At 42.5% G+C, this 22,478-nt stretch overlaps 1 protein-coding gene across 6 annotated transcripts in view; it reads left to right on the top strand.

Moving 5' to 3' along the window:
• The first annotated feature begins 992 nt into the window (after positions 1–992).
• nrip1b (nuclear receptor interacting protein 1b) overlaps positions 993–22,478 on the top strand; it is a 39,222-nt gene continuing 17,736 nt past the window's right edge. The window contains exons 1-2 of one of the 6 annotated variants that reach the window (XM_044222004.1): positions 993–1,216; positions 4,406–4,534. The gene's annotated coding sequence lies outside the window, so the exon portion shown is untranslated. Of the gene's footprint in view, positions 1,217–4,227; positions 4,535–9,633; positions 9,716–18,709; positions 18,777–19,893; positions 19,918–22,478 lie in introns of those variants that run through there. The other 5 variants (XM_044222005.1, XM_044222006.1, XM_044222007.1 and 2 more) reach the window with 5 other exon arrangements.

Below are 22,478 nucleotides of genomic sequence, written 5' to 3'. Positions count from 1 at the left end.
GATGACCTCAGTCAAATATAATGTTGCTTTCCTGGAGCACTTTTCTTGGCAGCGCATACTTAAATAACTCACAGAACGTACTGATTGTGAGTCTGATGAGAAAATAATGTGAAATGGGAGAGAGGGGGGTCATCATTTTGAATCAGTAGTTTGGCACACCTTTTCTGACAGTGGCAGCTGTGACATTCACGTATCTCCTCTCTTAGCGCAGCGCTGTGTTGTACTGGAATTATCTATCTTGTCTATCAGACACAGTTTTATCTCCCTGACACACTTCAAGGACAAAAGTGGAATATTTACTGAGACCACTGAGATGGCTGTTTAGCATGTCTGCCATAATCCAGTCATAATCACTCTTGTCTGTTTATTTTGAACAGAGGTCATGCATTTTCTTCTCTGTCCATAGTTTGTTGCACCAATAAAGACAGTTTCACTCATTAATGAATAATCCACCCATCACAAGGCTGTACAAAGATGCCACTTTCATGATGTTGTTCAATGTTTGGCAAGTTCAGGCGTTGACCTTGTCACAGTTACTTTTGAAAATGAATAGAGATTTACCTATTTAATCCTTTATTTGCTTTGTTGAATTAAATATGTGGCGTCAGCAGGGTTTTATTCGAGCAAAACAGTCGAAGGATCCAAATATGCCACATCTGTCTCTCTGTGGGCAGGTTTTGCTGCATCACATGGTTGTAGTAGAACCTTCTCTGCAGCTGTATACGTGAGGAATGTCACAACCATTCCATACTCATTCCAGTTCAAAGGTTACAGTATGGTGTGACTTCCAGTGGACCCTCCCACTGCAGCTCGCACCTGCCTTCTGCCCAAGAGGGCCTTCCTTCACTCCGAACCTTGGGAGACACTGCGGCTGAAACTGGGGAGTAGAGGTCAAAGGTGGAGGGTTAATGTCTGCTGACACTCCGGCTCCCTCCCTCTTAGACAATCAGGCGTCTGAATCTAAACTCTCCTCTGTTTGCACTACTGGGCCAAGAGAACACCACTGCAGCGCTGACCTCTGCCCACACATTCATATGTTTTCCATCTAGTTTTTTTTTCTTTACCTAAGTGTACAGAAAACCAATTTTGAAGAGGACAGGGGTCAGATTACACTATTCCTGGATGGAGGAACAAATCAAATCGGCATATCCCATCCAAAGATTTGACTAATGATCTGCCCCAGAAACCGCTCTGTGAACTCTTGCTGACATGAAAGGTGAGTCACAGATGAATTAGCTATATTGCATCATTATACAGATCAAACAGTGCACAGTTTTGAAATATGCTTGTCAACTGAAGCATTTCTGCTTTTAGTTATGTTGCTTCACAAAATACTTATTTTGTTTTACTTAGCTAGGAAGTCTGAAGTCGTTTAATTAGAGAAACAATATTCTGCGTGAGGATATGACTCGTTTGTTTTTTAAAGTTTTGAATTATGCCTTTCACTGGTCCCTCTTTGTTTGTTGTCAAAAGAAAAACATTTTCACTGTACTCTACAGCTGTTCAGTGACAAAATCCCACTCCAGCACTTAATACGACACTGTGTTAACAAGACTGTAAAAAGTCAGTCATGTGAAACAGCAAAGTCCGTTTCCTAACGACCTTCCGTTTTATAATGCGACACACTTTTTTCCATTTTCTTCACTTCTTTTGTCACTAGCCACAGCTGTAAGCCAAACACTGCGACCAGCTTGTTAACATCTGTAACCAACCTTTTTTCCACAGTTCCTCACAGAATGTTGTTAAATCACATACATAAATAAAATCATGACACAATGTTTTCAAAAAAGGCCTCAGACTTTTTTTGTTAGCCACAATCTGTCCCTATGCTTCAGGTCAAAGGACAGAGTTTCCTGAACCACATTTCTGTGGAAAGCTTCAGGGGCAAAGTTCAGCCCGTTCTGGTTGGGGGAAGGAATGAAAGGGAGGATATTGTATCTCCATTTATGTGGCATTCGGGGTCAAAGTTCAAAGATGAAAGGTCACTCCAGTTCAGAGGTTACAAGGTGAGATACCATCCAAATTGCTGAGCCAGGCTGCTCATCTAACTTGAGGCCGAACACAAAATTAATGTCCTGAGCAGCACTCGTGGTGCAATCAGACAACAACAATAAACGTGGCAACATCAACTTTTTATGAATAGCACTTTGGCGAGGACTTTGATCAGACTTTTAACTGCTGTTGTACTCAAAATGCAAATTGCAGGTCACACCTATTGTGAACAACAGCCTTGTAAAAGAAAACTATCCAATTTACCTGACTGACATGTTGAGTGCCGCCTCTGTTTATATTACTGGCAATGAACTGAATTATTGTTTAAACACCACGGTGGGGTTACAGCAGGTTAGAAGGCACAGTATCTAACTGGCTGAATACAAGTGGCCAATAACACAGCATGACATGATAGCAGAGCAGTGGGAGGAGGAGGAGCTACCCACACACACACACACACACACTGTCTCTAACGCACAAGTACACTACCCCCCATCCTGGATTTGAAAAGGGAAACAGAGACAGGGATGGGTGGAAGTAGGTTATGTTGTTGTGTTCTTATTCATGAGAACTCTGATGTTCCCCAGGTCCTTAGAGACATTTTGTTCAAGGCCAGGTTGCGAAGACAGACTGCAGGCCAGTGGACCTGATAGCACAGATTAGCACAAGATGTCAGAAAAGAAAAGAAAACAGTTATTTGGAAACATTTGGTGCACAATCATGACTTTAGATTTACACTACCGTGGTCTAACGTGGAAACCATTTCTTCATAATGACGACAGAAAAACATGAAGTGATTTTTTTTTTTAAAGTAGTTTAAAAGGTTTCCACAGGCACATCTGCTGTTTGCGAACGGCGCCCTGCTTCACACTTTAGTGACACACGTTCACACCTGGGAGCTGCCTCAGTGCCTTGTTCAAGGGCACCTCGATGGCGTTGATGTTGTTCATTTTCTCCACTGGGTTACTGTGTGCTGAGGCAGGTAGTAAATCTCCAGTACTGTGGCAGATATATTCTTTTAACTCTCATATTTTGGACCCCATCCAAGGAGAGGCCTAATGATTTGTTTAGAGATGCTGACTAAAAGGTTGGTTGGGGCACTTCTTACTTAATTCTTCATTTTACTGAAAGGCCATTTTATTAACCTGCCTTTTTTATAAGGGGATAGGTTAAGGGATTATTGTATAGACTCCATTAAGGTTTCTGATTTCCGACTGCCCATTAATTGGCATTTGACTGTTAATTATAAAACAAAAAAATGTGGAGATTATGTATAAAGGTACTAACTTTGGTATAATAAACAATGTGTTTTATGTTGGCCCAACGAAGGAGAGCAGTCTCTATTCCAGAAATAAAAAGAAAAGTGGGTTTAGGATGATCCTCCATTACAATAAGTCATGTATATGACATTAATATTCAGGTTACAGTAAATTTTAGATTTGAGCAGACCCTAAAAATATGCAGTCTTTAAGGACCACTCTAGTGATTTAGTATTGCACTTCCACATAGTTGGGAGACTTGTGAGAGTCACATTAATAAAACAAATAGTCAAAATAGATTCGAGATATTCAGATTTTTAGGCCTTACTATGGGTGAAACGTTTCCCATAATGCAACTTAATAGCATCTTTCTTTGAACTTCCCCTGCCTGGAAAAATGCTCAAGTCTTTCAAACCCCGTGCCCCAGTCTGCAACCCAGGCTTTGATCTCTGATGTCATCGGGGTAACTTTTTTAGACTTTCGAAAGTTCCTCCAGAGCCTGGCAAGTATACTAAACACTATGCGTACAATTGGTGGAATGCCCCTTTAAGTTATTCTATAAACCCAAGAACTTTCAAAATCACCTTCCTTGATTTTTACTTCAAAGCACTTTTTGGATATTGTTGTGTTTCACAAAAGTGCTAAAATACAGCAAACTGCTGCCACTACTAATGGTAGAGTCCCTGTCAATAGCTTTTGCTACAAGTGGAACTAGGAACTATTAACAATAAAAATGAAATAAATTACAATGAAAACGTACAAAAATAGTTAGTTATGGTTAATAACAACTAAATGAACATAACGAATGTTGCCAAATAACTGCCCATTAATGCACATTATTATTATTATTATTATTATTATTATTATTATTATTATTATTATTGTCATTATTATCGTTAGCAGTGGGAGTGTGTGCAGCAGCTGAGTGGAGGCTTGTTCCTTTAAGGGTGGTGTCAGCGGCAGGCGGAGTAGGAGGAGTGTGGCAGTCTCCGCTCACTTCTCCACAGCTAGGGGACTCTGAGAATAAACAATTCCCACAGACTACGCGCTACACACCTCAGCCAGATCGCAGCCGCAGCACCAAAAAAAAAAAACCCCAAAAAAAAAAAAACCGAGGCATTTTTTTTTGGACTAAAATTTTGATTTTTTTTAAGGCCTGCCTCGCCATTTGTGTTTCCTGCCAAGAGTGTCAAGACGGATGCGACCATTTTCATTGGATTTGCCTCCTCCTGTCGAGTAGTAACGATGCGCCTCTCCGGCTGACTGTGGGGTGGACAACGCAGGTAGGGGCTCTACGTGCCGTACATAAACGCACTGTCATATGTGGAGAATTAAAATGACTACTGGAGGCGAAAAATACCCGGGTGCGCATATGGGTCGCGGTGTCGTGGACTGTAGCCTACTAGATTCTAACGTGTTTTTTTGCGGGGATAGGAAAGGCTGTGTGTGTGTGTGTGTGTGTGTGTGTGTGTGTGTGTGTGTCGTAAGGCGAGCGGAGGCGCATATGGATATAGCGCTGAAAACGCTGCATAAAGAAGTGGAGAATAGAGCTGGCTGTGTGCGGGGCTGTAGGCTTCTGTTTTAGCCACAATGTCGTTCAGTAATAACGGCCGCTGGATGTGTTCCCTGGCTACTATATGAACAGTACATAAGGCCTGCAATAGAGGTATTTATCTGTGTAGAAATCTGCTGGAATGAATGTCAGTTCTAGTTCATTTATCCTCATCCACGGAGCCACCGCAGCTGGAGCAAATGGAACCGTTCTGCTCATTTTCGAAGTGTATTTTCGGCTACTGTCACACACTGTCCATGTGAACACTGAATGAATAATGTCACCCCGTGGGCTAATTTAATAACAATACGCACTGTATGCGTCCATGTCAAATGACTTGTAATGTAACGTTAGCCACAGCTAATGTGGTTCATCACATTGGGTCAAAACAGTAGGCAGCCTCCTGTTTTGAAGCCGTTTTAGCGCCACCAATGGGAAACACTTCACAGCTGCACTGTTCTTTAAATTACTATTGGCAAGTCCTGCTCCTTTAAAAGATCTTTTTAAGGTTGTTAAATGACCCTCAAGGCCTTGAAAAGGACTGAAGTGTAGTTATATGTTGAGCTTGAGTCATCCATAGGGTTTCCCAGGTGTTAAAATATAGCCTTGTCCTGGATGCATCAGGCTGCTGGTGCTTCACTGTGAGCTGTTATTTTAAATTGTATTCATGTCAGAGAGTCTTACGTTTCCCCTGCATATATTTGTATGCTGTCTTCAGTGCCATTTTCTGTTTTTAACATTGCATTGCCACTCAGGGGAAGTCAGTGGCACTAACCCCTGAGCATGCACAGTGAATACAGGTAGGAAGGGAGTTAAAAATGTTACAAAACACTGATCTGTCTGAAGGTAACATATGGCCTATTAATGCACTGTAAACAGCCATGATCTGGATTCATGGCTTAGGTAATGATCCCCACTAATGGTTATTTTGTTTTGCCTTGTACCTACACCACATCCTAACAAAATCTACTTGTCTGTAACCGCTGGCCGGCCCCTCCAAGTTTCTGGAAGGATAATAGTTCAGGCTGCAGACCGAAACGCAGTTGGTTGAAGTTGGTCTGTTGCAGCCTGTCACATCACTGTGTCATCATGTCAGATATGTTTTGATAGAGTTCAAAGACTTGGATGTTTTTCAGTAACTGCCAGGGAGGCTTTTTGAATGGCCTTTGCGTTGGTGTTCCTTTTCCTGAAATGTCCTATTGCTTCATTGGACTTTGGATCAGTGTGGAGGCAAAAGGTCAGGGGCTGAAGTTTGCTGCGAGTTACAGGAAAGAGGGCAGAGTACATCTTCAGTTCAGCTTCTAAAAGTGCAATTTACAAAGCTTCCTAGCAGCAACCTGTTTGGATGTCGTAATAGGAGGATACAATAAATATGTGTTCAGTTAATGTGCTACCTTTCACAGAACCACTGTAACATAGACTAACAATATAAAGTAATGTGGTATTTAGAAGGCTTTAGAAAAGTCAAACTTTTCCAAAGCCTTCTAAATACTGTCTGTGTCTGGGGGTCTGCCTTTTAGCCTTTCTTTTGTTGAGCATTTAAGCTGCTTAATTATTTGACCTGAACTTACACAAGATGTTCAAGGTAGTTCAGCTTGTCCTCTTTTGCCATAGATGACTAAAACCTGCACATTTATAGCTCAACTTTAAAGTTGCACTTTAAAAAAATACTTTTGTTTGAGTGGTCTGGCCAGCGTGCTGCAACTCAAAGGATCCCATGTATTGGATGTAGCTTGGTTTGACTGGGCCATCTGCTATTGTCCAGGGAGCTGCTGTTGAGTGATTTGCAGTAGTCTGCAACAGAACCAGAGGACATTCAAATGGCCAAATGCAAATGATGTCAAGGCTGCTGAGCAGTCACAAGACTGGACTCTGCACTCTACTCTCTTATCCACTCGCTGCCTTTCATGACAGCAAATCTTATCTGCCATCAAAACACCACTGCTGCTGTATGCGAGTGGCATGTTTTGACGTGTGTGTGTGTGATTGTGCTCATGCAGGTGTGTTCTCCACATCTTTTTTTGCACGTGTTTTATAGATGATGTATTTTGTTATAGCATAAAAAAAACATATTGAGTAATAACAGAACGACACTGCTTGTTCCCACTTAGTGACTTTCCTTTATCTTTTAAAAAAATGTGATGTAATAGTATTTCATATGATAATATTTTCATATAGGATGACTCCACAGATGCAGGAGTACCTGCCCAGGCACTTATCTCTACTAACAGCCTCTCTAACTACTACCACTGTGCCAACTCAAACCCCACTGTTTGTAAATCTGTCAGTCACAAAAGCATGAGACACAGGGCAGACAAAATTGAGGGCGACATCCTGCTTTTTGATTGCTGAGATACTCTGCAAAAAACAAACTAATGTGCAATCTACCAGAACAAGTGTCGTGCATTTACTGCAGAGTTTTTGATTTATTATAGACCTGGGAGCTGCCCAGAACTTGTGTTGTTGGCCACCGAACATTGTTCAAGGGCACTTTGACAGTAGATATTGAGGAACAGAAGTGCATTTCTCATCTACTTACAGGCCCGTACTTTGTCAGCCCACTGAGGATTCAACCCAGAGACCTTTTGGCTACAAGCTCATTTCTCCAATTGTTTGGGCTCTATAATATTGTGTGGAGCATGCATTAAGCCAAATCATTTTAGTGTTCTCTTTATTGTTTGTTTATTCAGTAGACACTCTGCACTAATAACAATACTCAATACTACTGCTGTTATTGGGCAGAGATTTACACCGCAACAATTATGCTGTAAATTTAATCGGCGGACTAAAACATTAATCTCAAATTGGCAATACAAAACCACAGTACAAGATTAGTCAATGTTGCTCTTGATCAAGGTGTTTGAAATGATCACCTTTCAGTATCTTCCTATTAAGAGGGCATTGGCACTCCTTAGTATCTTGACTCTTCTCTGTGCCTCCTCCTCCACACCTCTTATCTCTCAATGGATTTCAAATACACAAAAGAAAAAAGTGGAATAGAAAATGTCTTGAAATATGACGAAGACAAGGCCAAAATGTCATGGCTTGAGTGATTTAAGATGTACACCCACAGACTGATGTAGCGACTGAAGAACTGAAGGCATCAAAATTGAATAAAAAATTAAAATACAATACAGACATTCAAACTACCAGTGGAGCTCCACTATTCTAAGCCATCTTAAATTAGTTAGGCAGATACATGAGGAGGCATGTGGGAACTTGCTGTTTACTGATTATATGGCATTTTAGTATAGTTTCTCAGAATACCCAAAGAATGAGACCGCGTCAGAAATCTATTGAAGTCAGTTTTGCTTTCTGAAATAAGATCACTGTGTGGGCAGTTTTAGCCTATTCCCACCGTGTGCTGCTTAGAAGATAGAGTTTAGTAAGGGCTTTCAGTTATAGCAGCACTATCTCATTCAGAGACAATCACTCCGGCTCCTGTTGGTGCTTCTGTCGTGAACAGAAGGCAACCAAAGTCAATGGGACTCATTTTGATGACAAGGCAGGAACTGCTAAATGCGTCTTTACAGCCATCGCTCCTGGATGCGAGCTGGAATGACGAAATGCGAGGAAGAAAGATGGACGCCTCCGCTGCAACCTCTGAGAGCTATACTAGCCAGAGCTCATCTGTTGAATGACTCCCCTCCCACCTCCTCCTCCTCCTCCTCCCCCTTTACCCTCACCTCCAAGTCGCCGCCCCTCTGCCTTCACACTTCACCTTGGCCTTGGTGCAATGACAGGCCCCTCAATTATCTCCTCCGATTGATCGCTGCTGATTGCAATTTCTGTGAATTATTTAGACTTTGCTGAAATTGCTCTCTAAATGGGAGGGGGACCCAAAAGAGAAAGATATTGCAGGTCAAATAAATTACACGTTACCCACGTGAAGCATCAGTCCGTTTCAAAAACAACAGCTGTGGAAGCCTAACTGTGCCGATCAATTAAGCAGAGCAGCGAAACAGCATCAGGCTACCTTGTACTGTGGTAACAGAGCTACCAGCTCAACACCAAATTTCCAATCTCCCTCTCCTCTGAGACGTGAAGTAAAGACTGAGGAGATGTAGCGTGGAGCAGCAGACCTCCTGGGTGATGTGAGAGGAGCTGACTCTTTTGCTGGCCGGGCTGGTGTGGTCACAGCAGAGGAGCGGAGTGGAACTGACTCCCTTCCTCGCTCCTTCCCTCCTTCTCTGCCTCTCTGCCTCGCTTGCTCCTGTAGCAGAGCTGCTGCCCCCGGGCTGTAGAGGTGCAGTAGGAAGGTTTCTCCACCATTGTGGTGAGTGTGCTGCCAGGATGCTGCAGTCAGACGAGGGGAAGGTCTCTGCTTTGCCACAAACAGGCCAATGTCACAGGCGTGACAGAGTGAGCGGTCTGCGAGGGGAATGAGGACAGATGCTCATAGATAGGAGGAATACCCAGCCTGTGATAGAGAGTGTCGGCCTTGTTTTCTTACAGAGGAATACAAAGGATGGAGACGGCAGATACTTGTCTGCATGGTTGTAGCTTTTGTTGCAATTGTTTAGCTGCAACAGTCAGAGGATGTACGTAATTAAGTCTGTGATAATACAGTCGTTGATCCCAAGGATCATAGCAAACATGGATTCACAAGAGCTTGCATCATGCCTCGCTCAAACAAAACCGCTTCTGACAGGCATCAGACAAGGCTACTGCACCTTGTGTACTAAATGCTATTTGTGTTGCCTCCAAATGTATTATTGCATATGTCCCTGGCATGTTCTAAGAAGCCTAAGGGTTAAAGGCTAGAACAATGGGTCACTAAGTCCAGAGACTGAGGTCGGCTGCTATTCAACTGTGTCTTATTTTAACCAGGTTATGTGGCAGGAGTGCAGGGGAGAAGCTGGGGCTAAGTGAAAATGCCACTCATTCCTGAAGAGTCCCTGGCCTCGTCAAGGTTAGTGACTTGTCTTTGTAAGTTGAGGGATTGATGCATGAGCCTGTCTGGCGCTGAATTCAAAGTCCAAAGCTGTCACAGGCAGCAGCTCCCTCCCCACTCCCTCCCTCCCTCTCTTTGCAGGCTATCACAGGGCCCCGTCCTTCCCAACTTCTTAGCAGCCTGTCCTTTTGGGAACCTTGAGCAGCCCAGGCAAGGACACAGCGTCTGGTGCAGTAAGCCTGTGCAGAGGGGGAGGCTTTACGTAACGTTCTGCTTTAAACATGGGTGTATGACTTCCCTGACACGGAGCAGTGCGGTGCAGAGCTGCACAGCTCGCAGCACATGTCCCCTCGGCCCCCCCTGGACAAGGAGGGGGCAGAGCGATCCCTGCAACTTAATTATATCTTTCTCTTTTAAAAGCTTTCGTTTGAAATTAAATTTTCCCAGGCAATTAACTAAAGAGGAGTTTTCAGAATTTATGAATGAATGATGGATATATTGCACTGGACGACAGGGGAGGGAGGGAGGGAGGGAGGACGAGAGGGAGCGGGGGATGCATATGCAATATATGCTGCGAGGTTGTGTCACTGAGATTTATTTCCATTGCGAAACGGGTGAAGTTCGGGGAAATTCAGGCATCATTAAACTTTGTACCTCAGAGCTGCTCTTTTATGCCATCAGTGCTACAGCACTTCAGAGTTCATAGTACACCATTCTACTGTCAATATTTGGGTTATTTTCAGTGTAACCCTGTGAACACTTGCATACTTTCACATTGCTTGGCTTTGCAGGATATGTGGAAAATGCAAGAGCTGGGGTTTCCCCACTTCCTCATTCATTCAGACCCACATCTTATAGACGCTGGATATAACTTGCTGAATGATGTTACATGCTGCACACCCCAAATCCTCTTTTGGCTTGAACTGTAATTGTGTAACTTTTTGGCTTCTAGTGATGAGCTGAATTGTTGCTGGGCAACAAGGGACCTGTGCGGGTGGCCGTGGAGAGTCGGAGCTATGTGAGTTCAGATAGATCTGCAGCACATTATCTCGGGTTTCCAATAGAGGAATGCCACTGAATCCCCCTTGAAATACCTTATTTTTTGCATGTTATTCCAAGCTAGTTGATTTGTCGTTTGTTTAAAATAATATTCCATTAGAGTCTGTCTTCTAAGATGGATAAAGACCAGCCTTGTAATGGCTCTGACATTACAGATTCCCTTCACTCCATTTTAAATTTGTCAATGAATACATAAATGACTCATTGCACTTTCAATAAACATCTTTTAACAGAACATGGTTAAATAAGTGGCACATCTCTAAATTAAAAAATAAATACACTCCCACATCACAAAGCAAGGACTGAGGACATTTGGCATAACCGCAGTCCCCCTCTTTCACTGAGAGTGGTCTCTTGAATTTCTGAAACATGCTGTCCTTTTGTGAACCTCCAGCCCACTTTTAAATCCATTAGTAAGGTGCCGTTATTCAGTGCGTCCTCACTAGAGCCGGGTAAACAGACCAAAAGTGTGTGGTTCAGAAGTACAGCCTTCTCATAACTGTGTTAGAAGGCGCCCAGTAGTACAGAGGCCTTTTGAGAGGAGATGGAGAGCGCTGGGCTGATGACTTGAGGCAGCCATATGACCTATTACTTTGGGAAAATGGACTGGTGACCATAAGATTGCTGGCTCATACTCTGCTCACCCTCTGCCCTTGAGCAAAGGCAATTAACCTGGATTCCTCCAGTAAATATCCAGCTGTAGAAATGGAAAGAGATGTGCAAGAGTGATAATTGTGTAAGTGACTTTGAATAAAAGTGTCCACTAAGCAGGAAGATTAATACAGCTAATAGAATCATAGCTTGTGTTTTCAAGTTGTCAAGGACCCAGGACTGCTGAACATGTAGAGGAGTACGTAGCACCCCCTTTCTGTCTTTGTGCACTCTTCCATACACACACACACACACACACACATTCGCAGACTTCTCTCTTTTCCTGTGGCATTAAGGCTAAAGCGTGACCTTGACCTGATTGCTGAGGGCCTTTTTAAGTAACTCTCCAGAAGGAGATCCAATCATGTGACACCCTTCACGCAGCCTCACCCCCTATCCTCTCTCCTGACCTTGTATGTCTATGAGGGTGAGGGGGTGGAGACACACGCCACAGGCATGCATGCATCTGCAGGGGTTGTCATTCAATTAATAATAATAATAATAACTTTTATTTGTATGCCACCTTTTTAATTGTGTAATCACTTCAGGGTCAAGGTCGTGTCAGAAAGAGTCGTGGCTCCAGCGATCCTTGGCCCTATCTGAATTTGGAATGGCAGACCACAAGTTTCCACCCTGTTTGACTGTGGTGACGAACTGAGCAGGTTTAGTCATCCTCTCAATTCTTAATCACTAATACCAGCATATGTCAGGGAAAGGTCGTTTCATGTCCAGAGTGATTCATGTCCAGAGTGAGCTGGCTGCTAGGGTTTGTGTTATTGCAGTTGCCTTCACTCACTCCCTACAGCTGCCCCGCTGTTTAAACCATGCTGGCTCACTGTCTCGCTTTAGAGCACGCTACTGTCTCTGCTTCAGAGTATTTTTATGCTAGTACGTTAAGATTTCTGCCCCCTGGATATGTTTAACATATGGCTGGGTAAATCAGGATCCCGGCCCACTTTGTTAAAACATGCAATAATACATATGATGATAATAATAATAATAATAATAATAATAATAATAACAATAATAATAACAATAATAATAATAAACTTTATTTATATAGCACCTTTCATAACAGAATGTAGCTCAAAGTGCTTCACAAGGGAAACAAAACAACGTAGTAAAAACATGAATATGAAGGATCATGTTAGTAATAAAAACAAATTAATAATGACAAAAACAATCTTAAGAAAAACCATAAAACCAGTATGCAAAATATAAAGTAACAACACTGATGTAAAAATTAAATCAATAAATAAAAGCCAAATGCCAAATGACAGTCTTTCTACAAACGATTCGATCACTTTTCACTTTTTCAGAATATTATAGTTATGCTACTAATACTATAGTTGTAGAACTGGGCAATCCGAGGGAGGTCCCACAGGTGCTTTTATTATGATGCCATGTTTCCATATAGCATGTGTTAAGACAGAATATAAGACTGTGTTTTTATCTGTTCCTTAAATCCCAGTGTAAGGGTAACAGTTTACAATTTAGTGAATCTTAAACCACAACTGAAATGTAACATCAAAATGATACAATGTAATGTACCATAAAAATGCAAAATGGAATGAATAAAATGGAATTCAGCAAAATAAAAGGGCATTTTGCCATGTGATGAAAAACGGCCCATAATGTCATCCGTTAAGCTACCCCCTGATACGAATGTAATACGGTGTCTGACATGAAACGCATCCAGACTGCCCACAGGGTTTAGGGCAACTATATGAAGAAGCAAAGACTAATTTCCAGTCTTGTTTTCACAGAAATGTTTTCTTTACTCTCTATGGAGCCAAGTGTCATTAATTCTCCAATACTGCGCTTCTCATCTCACTGTAGTGTTATTAGAGGAAAGGCTGAGACATACCATATTCTTCAGCTTTAATAAAACCAACTGATCGTGTGCTGGAAGGAGGAAGGCATAATACAAGACTGTTGCCATTGTCAGGATGGATGGAGAGGCTTTAATAGGGGAGATAAGTGATCCAGATAAGCATATGTCCTGTATCTATTACATGAAAGAGCTGTTAAAGCTCATTGTAATTTTCAAACTTTTTAGCTTGAGAGTGTCCTTACTTTATTTTTTTATAATCAACTTTAACCAACTTTGATAAATATTGAAATTTTAATTCAGTGCTTGTTTATCAGACTCTTTTATATTTTTTTATTTATTTTTTTAAATCACGGATGGCCCCAGTGGGAATCAAACTCCAAATCCTGGCATCGTTAGCGCACTGCTCTCCCCTGTGGTCCCAACACCTCATCAGCTTTCTTGATTATGTGCAGAGAGTTGTCTTGTTAGACACAACTAAAATAAGGGCGATCGCCTGCTAGGATTTGACATTTAAAATCAGACATCAATTGCTGCCCGCCTGGATACACCTTTAGCTCACACACACAAAGGAGCCTAGAGGAACCTGTAGCTTGTATCATTTGGATGTTGACTTTCAGCCTTCGCCCATCAGAGGTGCTCCTCTTGTATAACTGTATTATGTCCAAAGAGAGTAGCACAACAGTGTTGCTAACTCATATGTCATTTTATGTTAAGCCTTGTTTGTGTTATAAAAGGTAATGGAAGCTACAGTAAAACTTGTATAATGTGTGAGATCTTTTTTTTTTTTTTTTTTGCACATACACCCACACACACGTACACACACACACACACACACACCTAGGGTTAGCACAGAGGAGCTGTGTGCTTGTGTAACTGTGTTTACACGTCTGGGGCTTGTGCTGGCACAAGAGCTAGACGAAGGTGGTTTATCCAGGGCCTCTTTCTCTCTAAGCCACCTTCCCTTCCATTCAGCGTTGACCTTTGTGCTTATGAGGAGGCAGGGCTTGACCTACATCCACCCCCTTAACTGGAACTAGAACCTCCACCAGCCCCTGCTGAATAAAGAGGCCTGACACCCTATTCTGCTTTCTCCAACAGCCATTTTCTCACTGTCTCTGGTCATATTTGCTGCCCTTAACACATAAAAGTAAGCTGCAGCGCAGCTCCACCACTTTTGCAGGGTGTGGAGCAGCGGGCTTCATGACTCGTGTCTGAGGCACCAACATGTCCGTGTGCACTAGGTCACCATTAGCACGCAGGGGCTTAGCACCGGGCTGGTGAGAGTTTAGCGGTAGGTCACCCCTCCTCTGGTTTTTAAAGTGGAGTGTCAAACTGTGGCTGATGCAAATGAGTACACACACAAACACATGTAGGCGCTAGCATCTGGTGGGACTAATGTTCTTGTACGGGCGAACTGTGTGACACTGGGGTGCTAACATAAGGCACACTAATGTTCGGAGAGCTATTTGACAGTCTATTTGTAAGAGGTCTGTGTAGCCAAATTTTGTAAATCATGTCATGTCACAAGTCATGCTGTGGTTTCAGGAGGGCTAGATGTGTAAAATCACTGTAATGAATAGTGACGAGGAGCTTACTACTGCTGTGAAAGACGAGGTAGCTGAAGTAGAATTGTTCAGTTCAATAAGTCTCTTTAAAGGTAAAAGGTTTTTAAAAGGTAATAATTAAATGTCACTCTCGCTCCTACAAATATAGCTCTTGAACAGAAGCTAAACAAAGGTTGCTAAGCGACACCGAGGCTCCAGTGAGTGAGGAGTGATGATTTTTGGCTGGCGCATTAATATTTAAATTAGCAGTCAAAGGTGTGCGTTGATTAGGTATTTCAAAATGGCTTCAAACTGGAATCCAACACTGATACAAAGGGCGTTGCAGAACAGACTATCTGTTTTATAAATGAATGATACTCTCAGCTGTTGTCAGAGGAACGTGCTCGTCAATGAGAGCCGTGGTCAATGTATGGAGAGATTACAAAAGCAATGCATGCGGGAGCGCAGCTTAATGTGGGAAGGGTTTGCATGAGAGCACCCTGCGTGATCTGAGATATATCATGAGCTGTCCTAACCCACACGGAGGCATTTGAGGGGGGGGGGGACAGTGTCATGCTACCAGGCATTAGGGCAGCTCCCAGCCCAGCTAGCCCCGTAATATCTCCCTTAGCCAAGAAAGGCTCTTAATTTTTCTGGCTGGATGACATGTCATACCTTCATGGGTGTTAAATGACTGCAAAAAGCAGTGTGTACGTCTGTGTTTAAATAAGGCAGGGGATCCCATTTAACATTCTGAGTAAGACATGAGATAATGGCCACCTAGAAGAGGAGATGTAGAAATTAGGAGGTGGGGTGGACTGGTGAGGCCTGTAGATGGTGTTAACCTCGGGAGCAGTTGTTGTATCAAGACGTGGGAGGGGTTTTGCCAAACATACAGCAGGCCAACTGATAAGGGTCGCCTCGATTCCAAAGGCCAGAGGAACGTTTCGCCAAAATGCAGGGACTCATCACAGAGAAGCCTCTGAGTCTGCCTTTTTTTTAAACTTCTTTTCTTCTTCTTCTTTGTTTCCCTCTCATTCTCCCTTTTACTGTCTCCCTCGATCATGCTCTGCAGAACTCGTTGCACGATCTTAGGGAGGGGAGAAAAAAAAAATAAGAAGAAAAGTGGGTCAGGGCGACCTATTTTTTTTCCCACAGTTCACGGAGGCAGAGGGTGGCGGTGTTATCGTCAGTTAGACGAGAGCAGGGCCTGATGGGGAGGCAGGGCCTTGTCGCGAGACGCAGCCACTCAGAACTGGGTCAGCAGCAGAGGCTACGTCTTGTAAACGGCTTGTCATACTGGGGAGAAAAGCTGCAAATGAACCATAGCTTATACGCCCCAAGCTGAGCACTGAGGCCTCTCCTCACTCCCCAGCCCCACACTTCAAAAAACACACGCACATATAAGCCTTACAGTAGTGCAGGAGTCTCTGAAGCACTGCCACCTCCTATAAGTTCCTCTCTTCCCCTCTCAGTCTCCAGTAATAGCGTTTGATTACTGCAGTCAGACCTGACAAGCTCAAAGCCCGAGCCACACAGGCTTTTAAGTAAAGGATCTTTTCACATTTCTCTTTCTCTGACACGCGGGTTACTGTTTACTAAATATAGAACGCTTTCGCCCAGATTTTCTCGACTTTATTCAGGTCAGGTTATTTACTGTACCAAGTTCAACTGTGGTTTAGAGATGAGCAATACAGATGCGTATTCAGTTACAGTGACCTCTTTGCATATCATCAGTGCCAGAGCCAGACATGTGAATAGATAATTTGCTTACATGAGCCCTCATGAGATTTTTTCTGACTTAAAAAAAAAAAAAAAAAGCTTTTATTTAACTCATTCCGGTCAACTTTTCCAAGGAACCCCAATATTGCTGCAGTGCTGGCTAAACCAGACCAGATCCGATTGTTGATCTTATGTTAGAACAAGACACGGATTATCCACAGTCACCATATATTTTTTTTGTTGTTGATTTCAAGTGGGTCTGTGCCATCATTTGTTGTCTCATATTCTTTGTGCCGTCCTACTGTGTCCCAGACAGACAAAGCGGGATAAACACTGGGTTTGATCTCCTCCTTACAAATAATTGCTGTGCTCTGTTGTATTGAGCTAAGACCTCAGAACTGAAAATCGGGGCTTATTCTTGCATTGGGGTCTGCTTATGGAGCGATGCAATTTTCAGGCAGTAGAGCTCACTCATATTTCACTATGTGGAACAAATCTGCCTGTAATGAATCTCCCAGGACACTGTGGTTCCTCCACAACCAAGTCTTTGGGCTCCTTTGTGCCTTTTAATATTTCAACACACCCATCTCCCTGATATGAAAACTAGATTTTAGCTTTTGATGGGAGGGATTTAAAAGCAAACGTTCATTAGACGTTGTGTCTTTTTTTCTTTCCCTATATCAGTCCTGACTAATGTTAATCATATTGGTTTCATTTTGTGTAAAAACAGCCTTATTAGCCAAGGTGTCACACTAACAAACATAACATAATATCCCAAGGTGGGGCTAAACATTGCGGGGGATCGGATTAGCAGCAACACTCCAGTTAGTACACACACCCGGCTCTCTACAGTGCCGCAGCTCCCGAGCCCTGCTACTGCCGGGCAGCAGACCTGTCTAATGTTATTCTTAGCCCCAGAACTTGATGTCTCTGTGCGAAAGCCCCTTAACGCTAATTGAGGAGACTGCTCATGGCTCATGTCGCTCAACAACAGCCTCTGAGGGGGTGTATGCATGTCACCGTCTGTCTTTCTATGTGTGTGTTTGTGTGTGTGAAGGTGAGGCATGCTGGGCAGTAAACCAGTCCGAACCAGTACTTGGCCACTCCAGCCAGTGTTGTGTGTGTGTGTGTGTGTGTGTGTGTGTGTTGGGTTTTTTTTTTTTCTTTTTATCCTTTTTATTTTTTTGGTGATAGGGAGCCACCACAGTGCCTTTAGCAGATGGTTTCCAGCAGGCCTGCATATGACATGTGATAACATTACAGTTTTGAAAGGTCAGGCATGAAGAGAACCAGTAGGAGGGCTAGGCCGGTCTCAGAGTGTCCAAACCTCTAATACAGTCCTCCGCACACACACATTATTCTGCAGTGTATTCGCATTATGTTAAAAACACATTGCTTCTAACAGGGCAATGCAAATATTTACTGTATTACTTGAACCTTGGTGGCCTGAGTCGCAGTCACAGGGAGGGTGCCGCAATATTTGCATTATGATAAAACCCTTCTTTGTGCTTTTACAGTAGACTGGCTCAGCTCTAATGCAAGAGCAGTGTTTGACAGTGCAGAGCTAAACTTTGGACTATGGACCATGGTGTTTTTCTTTTGAAAATCTGAGGTCTTCACTGGGACCCAGCAGGTCATCATCAACCTGTCAAAACACTGGGTCTGAGGCGCCACCCCCTCTTAGTCAGAGAAGCTTGATTGGCCGGTAAGCCGACGCTCATCCTTGGAACAGAGGCTGGGATATTTGTTTTGAAGCCACAGGTCACTTTGTGCCAATGGCTCAGAGCAGAGCAGCGAGGAAAAACAGTCTGGAATTTCCTTGTACGTAAACACCACCTCTGGAGTGGATGGCGATCTCATCACACAGGTGTATTCCATAAAGCCCCCCCTCCCCCAATCCCCTTTCCTGAAATGGCACGGGGCTTGTGCATGAAGGAGGAGGAGGAGGAGGAGGTGGTGGTTTAAAAATAAATCTGTGCAGGCCGGTCAGACATTTTGAAATTCTGTTTCTATCTCTATCTGATAGAGAGGTTAAAGATACAGCATCCTGATAAATCTCTTCCCACCAGGGGGAACAGATAAGGAGTGGCGTAGATTGAATAAAAGAGCTGAGGAGAAAGGGGGAGGATAGATGGGGGGGCTGGGAGGAGGGCTGAGATGTCTATCAGGCCGCCTGAAGTTTTTTTTTTTTTTGTCTTGCAGATCCAGTTCAAGGGCGCCCGCAGGCTAGGCAGCTCTCGCTCTTGCCGTGTCAACGCTGCTGCTCAAGGTCATATGAGCCAGCCCTATGACATTAAAGAGGAACAGGAAAGGGGAACGGGGGGGGGGGGCAGAAACCATCAACCACAGACATGCACACGCACACACAGAATTGAGTTGTAAGGGGAAAAGTAGCCTTTAACTCCTTGAATCTTTCCTGTGACTTTCTGTACCGGTGTCTGGGTCTACAGTGGATTTTGTTAGGGCAAGAGCTTTTTAAAGGCAGTAATGAGAGCGTCTTATTCTCTCTGCACAGAGCCAAGAGATGCTTGGCTAACTGCTTTGTAGTTGCCAGCCACACTGCCGGCGTGTGTGTGTGTGTGTGTGTGTGTGTGTGTGTGTGTGTGTGTGTGAGAAAGAGCGAGAGAGGGGGGAAAGATGGAAGAGAGAAGAGTCACAGTGATAAACCTCAGGGGAGGGAGGAAGAGAAGAGAAAAAAGGTCTTAAAGTTATTTAAAGGGACAGCGAACCAATGGCAGTCACTTCCAAATGCTCTTCAGTTGAGGGTTGAGACTACAGTGTGTTTTTAGCTTAAGTGAATTTCTCCTTTTTTTGACCAATCAGCCTTCGCCCCAAAGAGCACACTCTGCTGTACAGGCAAGCTGTAGTGCATCAGCAGGTGGTTTCAAATGGAGCAGTAGTAGAAGTTGAGGTCACAGGTCCAGATCTTTAATGTTTGTAACTGTTGTTACTTATTGTAAGTCACACTGATTAGCAGTGGTAGCTAAATGGCTGCAATGTGAATACAAACATTTTTGGTACAATTACTCAACGTTTTAATTATGTCGAGCCTACAAATCTCTGTTATCCTGCACACCCAATGGGTTCCTGAAGTGCTCATTTGAACATCAGTGTTCCCCATGAGTCAGAAATATACTTGGGGTGAAGTCAGGGGGGGGGTGCACAGTAGTGACAACAGGCCTTTTAAACAGATGCTATTTTGATATTTTGACACAAAAGCACAGGTGTAAATAATAAAATTAAAGTGGAAACAGACAACTTTTCACCCCAGCGTTTCCAAATGGTATTATTGTTTGTGGCGCTGTCACAAAGACACCGCTTTCCGTTTTCCTCAGAGCCTTGCTCCGTCAAGAAATGATCAACACCACTTTGGAAATAAGACAGAAGAAAGAAGCATGTTCACTGAAGAGGTAAATTGAAATTGTCACCATTTTATATTGAATTTGGGAACAGGCAAAAGCTAATGTAATGATGTGCATTGCATAGTAATAACATAGTTTTAGTAGCGTTATTGCTTCGCAGAAACAAGTTAGAAGAAAACATTAGGAGAAAAAGCATGAGTTTGTTCATTCATTTAATCTATAATGGAGACATGAAAGCAGATAGAAAATCTTTAGTATGTGTTGAGTAAAGCGAAATGCATTAGCTATCGTAGCTAATGGAAGGAAAAGCCCTCTAGAAATCAAAAGACAAGTTTATTCAGGTAGCATACAATGCAACTAAAACGTAGCGTATGCAGATATAAGTAGTGTGTCTTCAGATTTGCCTGTGCAATATTCCACATTCATCATATAGCAATAAGACAATAGAAAGAGGTTAGCGCTGTAAATCGAGCCTTCATTTTTCCGGGAGAAATCGTGCCCGGTGGCAGACAGAATAGCATAGTGAAAGCCAGGCTTATAGGGAACCAATCTATATGGGATGGTGTCATTATTCTATAGCCATTACACTGTGCAATCAATGTTTACTTCATAATGAAAAGTTAAAGCAAAAAAGTTGTCTATTTCCACTTTAATGAAGGCTGAATTCCATTTAGCTGATTCAGTTTCAGGGTTCTGGTATTGTGCATACTGGCTCACTGTCACACTGTCATGGCTTACTGGGGCACTGCTATTAGTAACACCTGTGGTTTTCCTACTATGTCAAGACAAAATGTGTATGTGGACACTTGTGTAATATATCAATTATTATAATGCCATGTGTCTCTTTTTTGGATTGATAAATAAATGATAGATAAAATGAATTTGACATAAAATGTGCAGTACGCTTAGGTGGCTGTTAATGTATCTTATGTGTGGGAAGCACTACATATCATGAAACGAGACCTATATTGTGATAGAAAAAAGTTAAGATGTCTGGTGTATGTATGCGATCTTAAGCTGAAGCATTGGCCTTTTTTACTCGTTTTCTGAGTGGTGGAGGGGAGTTAGTTTTCATATTTTATTTATGTATTGGTTTATTTATCAGGGACAGTTCATATTAATAATCATTGCTTAGTTAGTTAGCTAAAAGGTTATGTTTCATCCCTAGACAGATATTACAAAGTCAACTTGAACATTGTTAGTCAATACCTATGTTTACACAAATTTGCAACATCAATAGCATTCATACTTTTGTTTTGATTGTAACAAAAGTGAGCTCATCTCTGAGAGTCTAGATAAGTGTGTGTGTAGTATACAGTATCCATGGGCTGACTTGCTCGTTCCACTTTTTTTTTTTTTTTCATCGTATTCATGTGTCCATCGGTCAGTCAGGTATCAGCTTGCAGTTCCCGTTACGTTGTGACTGCACTGTGAGAACGATGTCTTGCCCTACGACAGCGCACATCTGTTCACATCAGGGTTGCACTTAAGGCATCAGAGTGGTGTAGTGAGTTTAGAGAACGTCTTGTAGCCTGAGGACCTGAGTTCAAGTCCCTGTTTTTGGCAGCATACTGTATGCTGTACTTAATTGTCATTAAGAGAAACGCTGGATCACTGCCCTTCCAGTCCAGGAGCTCGGCTATGTGACTGATCTTGACCTCTGACCTCCCTGTGATGGGGAAAGTGAAGTATCACATTATTAATAGAATCCAATTTATTATTTTATACAGCTGAAATTTAGCCCTGTAGACTAGCACAGTTTGTGTCATCCATAGCCCGAAATGGGAAATACCTCCTCATCTATGATTTTACACCAATATACAATGAATTGGAAAAGAAGTACAAGGTGAAAGTAATGGGGATGATTTTTGTACAGAGATAAGGTCATGTTTTCTGGAACAGAACTAATAGCCCTACTATCATCTAAATTTCCTTGTAGATGTAAAAGTACAGGCAGACATTGTATGAGTCCACAAAGTCAGTCAGGTCGCTAATGGAGCTGCTTCAGGCTATGCATCAATATGACATCACAGATTACAATCTTTAGACTTTGGGAGCACTTAAGGTACTTTCAGTGCTGGAAGAACGGAGCAAGAACTGGCCAACAAAACACTGAGTCATTATAATAACAATCACAGAGATGGGTGGAGTCACCCAACAGTCCCATAGGGACTTGTAGTGTCTGTGGGACTTGATAGGGATTTTACAGTGACCTTCATGAACTTTATAGTATCTCTTGTCTCATACGGTATCACAGTATTCCTTCTCCTATTACATTGTTCCAAAGTATAGGAGTAAGATTGAATTGCAGTCATTTTTTTTTTTTTTTTTTTTATTAAAGTCACGTTTATTTGTAGAGTACATATCATTTACATTGATTTCAGAAAATGCAGTTGATGCTAAAAGTCTCTCCAGCACGTCAAAGTAACAAAAGTCAATGTGTGGTATGTTGTAAAAGGAGTATTCTAGTGTACCAGTGACAGTAACCCTTTCTATGTCTTATTATTTCTATGAATTAAAATTAATAGAAATAATGAATTTACACTATTTCTTTACACGATTTGCTAATAATAATATTAAACAGTGTTGGGCAAGTTACTTATATACGT

This window comes from Siniperca chuatsi, linkage group LG14 (assembly GCF_020085105.1).
Source record: "Siniperca chuatsi isolate FFG_IHB_CAS linkage group LG14, ASM2008510v1, whole genome shotgun sequence".
NCBI classification, from domain to species: domain Eukaryota; kingdom Metazoa; phylum Chordata; class Actinopteri; order Centrarchiformes; family Sinipercidae; genus Siniperca; species Siniperca chuatsi.
This window is presented reverse-complemented; position numbering and strand designations above follow the sequence as displayed.